Consider the following 10,910-nt stretch of genomic DNA (forward strand, 5'->3'; position numbering starts at 1 on the left):
TGGGACAAAGCAAAGCGAGGGAGAATCCTTGGACCTTTCAAAGGGCCAGCACGGGTAAGTGGGGCGAAATGGCCTCCTTTTAAACGGTGGCTCAGTGGTTAGCACTGCTGCCTCATAGTACCAAGGTCCCAGGTTCGATTCCAGCCTCGGGTGACTGTGAGGAGTTTGCACATTCTCCCCGTGTCTGCGTGGGTTTCCTCCGGGTGCTCCAGTTTCCTCCCACGGTCCAAGGATTTGCAGGTCAGGGTGAATTAGCAGTGCTAAATTGCTCATACTGTTAGGTGCATTAGTCAGAAGGAAATGGGTCTGGGTGGGTTACTCTTCAGAGAGTCAGTGTGGACTGGTTGGGCCGAAGGGCCTGTTTCCACACTGTAGGGAACCTAATCTAATCTAATCTAGACTTCGTGATAAATTGAGATTGAAGAAGTGACTATAAAAATAGATTGTGGAACCACTGTCCTTACGCCACGTTGATTCAGTCTAAGATAAACAGAGATAACATGGTTAAACAGTACATAACTGTGAGGGAATCAATGATTTGTAATATGCTTGCCGGAAAAACAGGCCTGAGGCTGAATTCTGGTCGAGTTGCCAGATCTCAGGCTAGTGTCAGAGTGAACGGCAGTGGGAAAATGGTCTTTCCTGCACAGCTTTCAGTCGCATTATTGCTCCTGGGCTACCTGGGCTGGCTCATTTGTAAAGAACAAAGATCAGGAACTTTCTCTGCTGAAGGTAAGCCTTGTAACTCTCTGCTGTGTTCTGAGAATGAATGATCAACAGGGTCCATTCTACTGTGTCACTGGGGAATTGTTCTCTCGGGCTAAGCCAGAATGCTGAATCAACATATAATTGTGAATTCCACCTTACACCTTTCCCTGAGAAACAACAACGACTTGCATTTGTATAGTACCTTTAATATTGGTAACATTCATGAAGCACTTTGCAGGAGCATAAATCAGGAAACCCTCAACACAGTGGTCAGTGAAGAAGGTAATCTAAACTCACACAGGCATCTTGATCAATTAGATTAGATTCCCTACAGTGTGGAAACAGGCCCTTTGGCCCAACAAGTCCATACCGACTCTCCGAAGAGCAACCCACCCAGACCCATTCCCCTCCACCTAACACTACGGGCAATTTAGCATGGCCAATTCACCTAACCTGCACATCTTTGGACTGTGGGAGGAAACCGGAGCACCCGGAGGAAACCCACGCAGACACTGGGAGAATGTGCAAACTCCACACAGACAGCTGCCCGAGGCAGGAATTGAACCCGGGTCTCTGGTGCTGTGAGGCAGCAGTGCTAACCACTGTGCCACCGTGCCGCCCAATTGGACCAGGTAACTGAGCAGTGGCAGATAACGTTCATATGGAAATAAAGCGAGATATTGCCTTTTGGTAAAGCAAACAAGGCAAGATTTATACAATTAATGGTAGGGTCCTGGGTAGTACGATAAAGCAGAGGGACGTAGGGATTAAGGAATGATGATTCTTTCAAGTTTCTGTCACATACAGACAGTGTGATTAAGAAGGTGTTTGGCACGCCTGCCTTCATTGTTCAAACCTCTGAATATAGGAACTGGGAATCTCATGTTGAGTTTGTTCAGGACATTGGTGAGGCCTCAGTTCTGGTTTCTCAGTTACAGAAAGATTACTATCAAGGTGGAGAGGGTTCAGTGAAGATTTACCAGGATGTTAGTGAAAAATGGAAGATTGAAGTTACAAAGAAAGGCTGGATGGGCTGGGATATTTTACGATGGAGTGTAAGAGGCTGAGAGGCAACCTGACAGTAGTTTATAAAATAATGAGAGGTATAGATAGAGCTAGTAGTAGTTGTCTTTTCCCAAGGATGGGGGTTTCAAGACAAGGGGTCACATTTTTAAGGTGAGAGGAGAGAGATTTAAAAAAGATATGAGGGGAAAATCTTTTACATAGACGATGGTTCACGTGTGGAATGAACTTCCTGAGAAAGTAGCGGATGTCGGCACGATGACGATGTTTAAAAACTATTTGGATGAGTACATGAATAGAAAAGGTTTGGAGGGATATGGGCCAGGAGCAGGCAGATGGGACTAGTTTAGTTTGGGATTGTGTTTGACATGGACACATTTAAGAAAGGTTGTAAGGACAAGCCAGGGAATACAAACCGGTGAGCCTGACCTCGGTGGTGGGCAAGTTGTTGGAGGGAATCCTGAGGGACAGGATTTACATGTATTTGGAAAGGCAAAGACTCATTAGGGATAGTCAACATGGCTTTGTGCGTGGGAAATCATGACTCACAAACCTGATTGAGTTTTTTGAAGAAGTAACAAAGAGGTTGATGAGGGCAGAGCAGTAGATGTGATCTATATGGACTTCAGTAAGGCGTTCGACAAGGTTCCCCATGGGAGATTGATTAGCAAGGTTAGATCTCATGGAATACAGGGAGAACTAGCCATTTGGATACAGAACTGGCTCAAAGGTAGAAGACAGAGGGTGGTGGTGGAGGGTTGTTTTTCAGACTGGAGGCCTGTGACCAGCGGAGTGCCACAAGGATCAGTGCTGAGTCCATTATTTTTTGTCATTTATAGGAATGATTTGAATGCGAGCATAAGAGGTACAATTAGTAAGTTTGCAGATGACACCAAAATTGGAGGTGTAGTGGACAGCGAAGAAGGTTACCTCGGATTACAACGGAATCTTGATCAGATGGGCCAATGGGCTGAGGAGTGGTAGATGGAGTTTAATTCAGATAAATGCGAGGTGCTGTATTTTGGGAAAGCAATTCAGAGCAGTACTTGCACACGTAATGGTAAGGTCCTAGGGAGTGATGCTGAACAAAGCGATGTTGTGAAGCAAGTTCATAGCTCCTTGAAAGTGGAGTCGCAGATGGATAGGATAGTGAAGAAGGTGTTTGGTATGCTTTCCTTTATTGGTCAGAGTATTGAGTACAGGAGTTGGGAGGTCATGTTGTGGCTGTACAGGGCATTGGTTAGGCCACTGTTGGAATATTGCGTGCAATTCTGGTCTCCCTGTTATAGGAAGGTTGTTGTGAAACTTGAAATGGTTCAGAAAATATTTACAAGGATGTTGTCAGGGTTGGAAGATTTGAGCTACAGGGAGAGGCTGAACAGGCTGGGGCTGTTTTCCCTGGAGCTTCGGAGGCTGAGTGGTGACCTTATAGAGGATTATAAAATCATGAGGGGCATGGATAGGGTAAATAGATAAGGTCTTTTCCCTGGAGTGGGGGAATCCAGAACTAGAGGGCATAGGTTTAGAGTGAGAGGGGAAAGATATAAAAGAGATCTAAGTGGCAACTTTTTCACGCAGAGGGTGGAATGAGTTGCCAGCGAATGTGGTGGAGGCTGGTATTGCAACATTTAAGAGGTATTTGGATGGGTATATGAATAGAAAGGGTTTGGAGGGATATGGGCTGGGTGCTGGCAGGTGGGAATAGATTGGGTTGGATTTCTGGTCGGCACGGACGGGTTGGGCTGAAGTGTCTTTTCTGTGTTGTACATCTCTATGACTCTATGATTGGTTGGACCGAAGGGTCTGTTTAGATTAGATTAGATTACTTACAGTGTGGAAACAGGCCCTTCGGCCCAACAAGTCCACACCGCCCCGCCGAAGCGCAACCCACCCATATCCCTACATTTACCCCTTACCTAACACTACGGGCAATTTAGCATGGCCAATTCACCTGGCCTGCACATCTTTGGACTGTGGGAGGAAACCGGAGCACCCTGAGGAAACCCACGCAGACACGGGGAGAACGTGCAAACTCCACACAGTCAGTCGCCTAAGGCGGGAATTGAACCCGGGTCTCTGGCGCTGTGAGGCAGCAGTGCTAACCACTGTGCCACAAGCAATATGATCCTATGACGCTATAAGGTGAATAGAAAAGCCTTTGGTAGAGTTCAAAACTAGGGCGCATATTCGTAAGGTCAGAGGAGAAAGATTTAAAAGTGATCTGAGGGACAACCTTTCACACAGAGGGTGTGTGTGTTTCAGAGGGATAATAAACCAGGCTGGGCTCCGATCAGTCTGGCTTGGTACAGCAATGAAAAGAATTTTGAGAGGCCTTTTGTTTATATGTAAACGGATGAGACTTCAGGCCAAAGTGGTCATGTCTTAGAAGTGATCTGTAGAATGAAAGGGGAGTGGTCAGCTCTCTAGCTGAACAGTTTCAGTTTAGTTCAGAACTGGTTGGGAGTTCAACAGCGAGCTGTGTGGAAACTCTCTCTCTCCTTCTAACTTCAACCTGTAAGCATGTGTTCCATTTATACTGGTTTTTAAAGGGAGTTTGTTTATTGGGACTGTTGTGTATATTTGGAACAGCATACTTGAGTCTCGTTTGGACAGACTGAGTTCTGTAGGGGTTCCTTATTCTGTTCTTTGTGTAATTTTGTGAATGAAGTTTTGACTGTTTTTAACCTGGTAATCCACCTTGCTAACTTACTCCGGGTAATTTTTACTGTACACTTAGTGAAATAAATTACAAAGTTACGGTCTGGGGCTGCCTGCTAAGAATATTTCGATTGGTCTGGCCTAGTCCATAACAATGTGGAATGAGCATTCAGAGGAAGTGGTGGATGCAGGTACAGTTACAGCATTTAAAAGTCATTATGGATAGGTACATGAATAGGAAAGGATTGGTGAGATATGGATCAAATGCAGGCAGATGGGACCAATTTAGTTTGGGAAACTCGGTCAACGTGGACTGGTTGGACCAAAGGATCTGTTTCCGTGCTGTGTGACTCTATGACTGAGCTAAAGACGTTGATGGTAGGAGAGGTTAAGGAGGTAGTATTCCAGAAGTGTGGAGAGATGAAGATGTCAATGGAGGAAATGTCAGAGCTCAGGGCATGGATGGTTGGAAGCAGAACCCCCTGTGATCAGATAAATAGGTCTGCCTGATAGGAGAGGAATATAGGAATGTAGGTATCTCCATAGTTTTCAGTATCTTTGACAAAATTTCCCATTCTGCAGTTGGGTCAATACACGATCTCATAATTGTCAGATTGTCAAAGGAACCTCTTCAGTCACCACTGCAGCACCAAGGAGTATTCTCTGAGACTCACATTATAGAATGTCAATGACTTGGAAGACTGAGTTTTTTGTTTGTTATGAAAGTGGAAATGGTTAGGCAGAATTGCTTAAAACAAGCATCACTAACAGCAGACTATCCCAGTATTTGAGAAGGTCATGGGTGAGGGGAGCATTATTTAAGAATCACAGTACAATGACACAACAGAGGGCAATTGAAATATTGTCACATGTCATGATGAAGTGACATTCATGTCCAAGGGCAATGGTTGCAATTATGTCAACACCCAAGATTGAATTGGATAGATGGATGAAGGAATCTGGGCACTGCAATGGTGAATGGAACTAATTACATAATGGGAGGGTGAATTTTAAGAAGGGCCAAATGACTACTAGTAGCAGCAGAAATGGATTATTCAGCTCATCGAGTCTGCTTTGCCATTCAATAGATCACAGCCGATGTGATTGTGGTCTTAACTCCATTTCCTGACCCATACCTCACAACCATTGGCTTCCTTGGGTAGATCAAAAATCTCCCTCAATCTTGAGTACATTTGAGTTTATCATTCCTGATGAAGGGCTCCGGCCTGAAACGTCGATTCTCCTGACCTGTTGTGCTTTTCCAGCAACACACCCTCAACTCTGATCTCCAGCATCTACAGACGTCACTGTCTCCAATATTTGAGCTTATCCCAGTCTCCATTGGGAAGAAAATTCCAAATGACCCATTGGGAGCAAACGTCCAACCTCATCCTGGTCTTAATTGGAAAACGCTTACCTTTAAACTCAGCTCCCCTCCGCCCCCGCATTCTAGATTTGCTCATATGGGGAAAAAAAAATCTTCTCAGTATCTTTCATGTCAAGCCATCTCAGTGTCTTAGATATTTCAAAAAGGTGACTTCTTTTTCTGAACTCCAGTTAATATAAGCCCAACCTGCCCAACATTTCCTCATTCGGCAATTTCATTCGTCCCAGGAATAAGCCTTCTCTGAAATGTTTCAATCAACATCCATCCCTCCATAAGTATGAGGACTAGAACCATACTACCAAATGCCCTATCCTAGTACTTGTTACAAAGCATTAGCCCCAACTAAGGTCAGTGTTGTATTAGCCTTCCTAAGCACTAGCTGGAGTTGCAGACTGATCTAGATGGTCCATGTACATCATGGTTCTATAATGTTTGATGTGTAACAATACACAAAGAATAGTCAATACTTGGGAGTAGAGTTTTGAGCAAGTCAGGTGACACATTGGTTCAGTGGTTACCCCTGATGTCTCACAGCACCAGGGACCCAGGTTGAATTCTACCCTCAGGTGACTGTCTGTGTGGAGTTTGTATATTCTCCCCCTGTCTGTGTGGGTTTGGCCTGGTTTCCTCCCACAGTCCAATAATGTGCAGGTTAGAAGGGTCAGCCATACTAAATTTCCTGTGGCATCCAGGGGTACACAGGCTAGGTGGATTAGCCACGGGATGTGCAGGGATAGGATTGGAGGGGTCAGGGTGGGATGCTCTTTGGAGGGGTCAGGGTAGGATGCTCTTTGGAGGGTTGGTGTAGACTGGATTGGTTGAATGGCCTGCTTCCACACTGGAGGGATCCCATGAATGGGTGCAGAAGAGACCAGCAATGATGCTCTACAAGCTACAGGCTTAATAGACTAACACCTGGATTGGCTTATGAGGGTAAGTCTGAACTTATGTCATCTGGGGTTTTGAAGAGTTAGAGGTGACTTAATTGAAACATATAAGATAAATATGGATGTTTTCATTTATGGGTAAATCTGGAATTAGAGGGTGGGAGAAGTGGTTTTAGTTTAAAAATAGAGGGTGTCTATTTAAAACAGAGGTGAGGAACAACTTTTTGTTTGTGAATCATTGGAGTGACTTTCTGCAAAAAAAAAGCAGTGGATGCAAAATCTATAAATATTTTGAAGGCCGAGGTAGGTAGATTCTTGATTCTTGGGTGCAGAGGAGGTTTACCAGGATGTTGCCTGGTATGGTAGGAAGATCGTATGAGGAAAGGCTGAGGCACTTGGGCCTGTTTTCATTGGAGAAAAGAAGGTTTAGGGTTGACTTGATAAAGGTGTACATGATGATTAGGATTTAGATAGGGTTGACCATGAGAACCTTTTTCCATGTGTGGAGTCAGCTATTACGAGGGGGCATAGCTTTAAATTAAGGGGGGGTAGGTATAGGACAGATGTTAGGGGTAGATTCTTTACTCAGCGAGTTGTGAGTTCATGGAATGCCCTGCCAGTAGCAGTGGTGGACTCTCCCTCTTTATGGGTATTTAAACGGGCATTGGATAGGCATATGGAGGATAGTGGGCTAGTGTAGGTTAGGTGGGCTTGGATCGACGCAACATCGAGGGCCGAAGGGCCTGTACTGCGCTGTATTTTTCTATGTTTCTATGTTCTAGGTTCTATGTTCTATGACCAAGGGGGAGTGAAAGATTATTCGAAGAATGCAGGAATATAGAATTGGGACTGAAGTCCGATAAGCTGTGATCTTATTGAATGGGGGAACAGGCTCAAAGGGCTGAGTGGCCTCCTCTTGTTCCTTTTTGTACGTGCACTTTGTGATGGGATACAGCTAACAGCGATAAGATTTGGCGACAATTCTGTCCCGTTGTATGCCCCTGAATCATGGAGAATGAATGGAATAAAGTTGACCAAAAGGAAAACAAAATGTCGCTAATTTTTAAATGTTGTCCTTGATGGGCACTATTTTTGTTTCCTTTCTAGCTGCAGGTCCTGAATGAGAGCGGGTGAGTGTGCCTGTGACCTTTGACTCCTTCCTGCACAATCAGCAGCTTAGGAAGAAGCTGCTGAGGGCGTTTTGCCATCGGAGGTCAAAGGTTAACGGGCTCCCTTGGCCCAGCCACTTTTCTCGGCTGAGGGTGAGTGAGCGCCCCCCCCCCCACTGGTGTACTGCCACGTGCCTGACGTAGGCCCAGCTAACTGTGAGACAATGCTAAAGATCCTGAGTGAGCTGCCAGAGCCAGTGGAGAAGACAGTGAACGAGAGTTCACCATTTCCAGTTTCTGACCAGAATCTGGGCCATTACGACTCTGGCACTATCAGGGCTCTGCTAGCATTGCACACCAAAATTCTCTTTATCAGACACCCCCTCCAACGCCTCCTGTCTGCTTATCGCCGTCAGTGCCAAAGCGCTGAATCCTTCGATGGGTTTGTCCAACGTGCTTTGGGTCAGAGGTCAACACCAGCTGCCCACTGGGAGCCTCTTGTTGAGCTGTGCCAACCATGTCTTGTCCGGTATGACTACACAGTCGCACATGGGCTTCTTGACCAAGAGGTGAGGCATCTTTTGCATTGGATGGGCGTCCCAGAGGAAGTGGAGCTGCCCGAGCTCCAGGATCCAGAGGAGAGGCTGACGTCCAGGGGGCGGATACACCGGCTCCCAGCTCACCACACGACTGCGTTGTTTCGCTTTTACCGCCATGACTTTGCTGCCTTCGATTTCAAGGAGCCTTTGGTCTTGAACTAAACAACCCGCCATGATGGACTGTACACAAGAAGCTGGATGTCTTAACACCCTGTCAAGGGGGTAGGGGTTGGGACCGCATTGACAAGGATACTTGCCTTCCGTCTGTGGGACCTGGTTTACTTAAAGTTAGTTGACCAGGCAAGGGCCAGCAGGGAGGTGATGGCTGAGTGGTATTATTCCTGGATTGTTAATCCAGGAACACAGGTTCAAATCTTGCCATGGCAGGTGGTGGAATTTGAATTCAATATTTTTTTTAAAATAGAATTAAGAATCAATTAAGATTGTTGGGGGGAAAGATCGATCCAGTTCACTAATATTCCTTAGAGAAGGAAACTGGCATCCTTACCTGGTCTGGCCTAAATGTGACTCTAGACACACAGCAATGTGGTTAACTCTTAATTACCCTTTGGAATGGGCAATAAATGCTGGCATAGCCAGCAACCCCCTCATCCTATGAATGAAAAACAAAAGCCATTCAGCCCATTGAGTCTGCTCTGCCATTCGATGGGCTGGTGGCTGATCTGATAATCCTCAACTCTACTTTCTGCCTTTTTCCCATAATCCTCAGCTCCCTTTACTGATTAAAAATCTGGCTACCACAATGAAGTGGGCCTGGCCAACACGTAGCAAGCTGGCAGTGTGCAATGGGTACCCGCTGGTAATCACTTGAGCCAAGTTCGAAGGAATTGGAAGTGGGAAATTCCACAGCTTGTAACGTTGGAGTCACAGTGTCCACATTGGAGGAACAGTTAGCTTTTATTTACCAGCCATGATCTCTCTGTTGGCACCTGGACTGATTTGGTATTTGACTCCCCAATGTCAACTTACTTCAGCCTGATCAAGGAAAATGTCAGTCTGAAGCCGATTCAGGGAGTGTGGGTTCACCTGATGTCTTGACCATCATTCCCTCTCAAAACCAACACGATCAACAAGAAAGGCAGTGACCAGTTGTCTAGATACTCAGGACTTTGAGACATTGATAGTACAGGATGTATATTTGCATAAAAAAATGCACTGGACTTGGATGGGGAACACCTTGAAAATAATTTTAACCTAACCAGACAGGCAAATTCAACAGGTGGATGGAGGTGGGGATGAAGGCGATAGGTCAGAGAGGAGGGTGGAGCCGATGGGTGGGAAGGAAGATTGGCAGGTAGGACTGTTCATGAGGATGGTGCTGAGCTGGAAGGTTGGAACTGGGGTAAGGTGAGGGGGAGGGGAAATGAGGCCTGACGGAAAACTGTTGCTGGTGGTTTTGAATTTGTAGTCTGTACTGGTTGTCCTGTTCGGGTCCAAACTGTGCTGGTTTGAATGTAGTCTGGAGTCCACGTGGGATGAGTTGGTTACGGAGGCAGGCACTGAGGAAGCAGATGTGGCTGTGGTAGCGAGTCTGTTTCAGGACCTGGTTGAAGAGTGTCAGGGCAGAGGAGATGACCTGGGGGTTACAGTGAGAGAGAGACTCACTGGGATTCTTGTGGAGAGACCAAGGAGAACATCTTCAAGGTCGGCATCCTTGCAAGAGGATTCGCAGTAAAGTTAAAATCAACTAGCAAAAGTGAGGATTGCAGATGCTGGAGATCAGAGTCTAGATTAGAGTGGTGCTGGAGAAGCACAGTAGGTCAGGCAGCATCCAAGGAGCAGGAAAATCGACGTTTCGGGCAAAAGCCCTTCATCAGGACTGAAGACAGGGAGCTTCCAGGGTGGAGAGATAAATGGGAGGGGGGTGGGGCTGGGGAGAAGGTAACCAAGAGTACAATAGGTGGATGGGGGTGGGGATGAAGGTGATAGGTCAGAGAGTAGGGTGGAGCAGATAGGTGGGAAGGGAGATTGGCAGGTAGGACTGGTCATGAGGATGGTACAGCACCTATTGTACTCTTTGCTACCTTCTCCCCAGCCCCACCCGCCTCCCATTTATCTCTCCACCCTGGAAGCTCCCTGCTTTCATTCCTGATGAAGGGCTTTTGCCCGAAACGTTGATTTTCCTGCTCCTCGGATGCTGCCTGACCTGCTGTGGTTTTGCAGCACCACTCTGATCTAGACTCTGGTTTCCAGCATCTCCAGTCCTCACTTTTGCCTAGGCAAATTCAACATAGAGGCAAAATCCAGTAAAAAGTGCCAACAATATTCCCCATACACCCACGAGTTTGTTGCCAAATTACAAACTAACGCCATCCACAAGTTTGCTGACGACACCACCTTCAGCAGGAGGGGTATGTAGCAATGACAGAAGGGAGATAGGGATGACGTGGTGCAATGAGAATAACCTCTCTCTCAACGTCGGCAAAACTTCAGAAAGAAAGGAGGAGGACATCCCTCCATCTACAACACTGAAACTGAGGTTGAGAGGGTGGAGATCGTCAAGTTCCTCAGAGCGATG

At 46.2% G+C, this 10,910-nt stretch overlaps 1 pseudogene; it reads left to right on the forward strand.

The window, feature by feature from the left end:
- The first annotated feature begins 500 nt into the window (after positions 1-500).
- On the forward strand, positions 501-8,533 carry LOC148151773 (carbohydrate sulfotransferase 8-like; annotated as a pseudogene).
- The last annotated feature ends 2,377 nt before the right edge of the window (positions 8,534-10,910 follow it).

The sequence above is a fragment of the Chiloscyllium plagiosum genome, unplaced genomic scaffold (assembly GCF_037043375.1).
Source record: "Chiloscyllium plagiosum isolate Xiang-an unplaced genomic scaffold, Cpla_swu_hap1 HiC_scaffold_3, whole genome shotgun sequence".
In the NCBI taxonomy this organism is placed as follows: Eukaryota; Metazoa; Chordata; class Chondrichthyes; order Orectolobiformes; family Hemiscylliidae; genus Chiloscyllium; species Chiloscyllium plagiosum.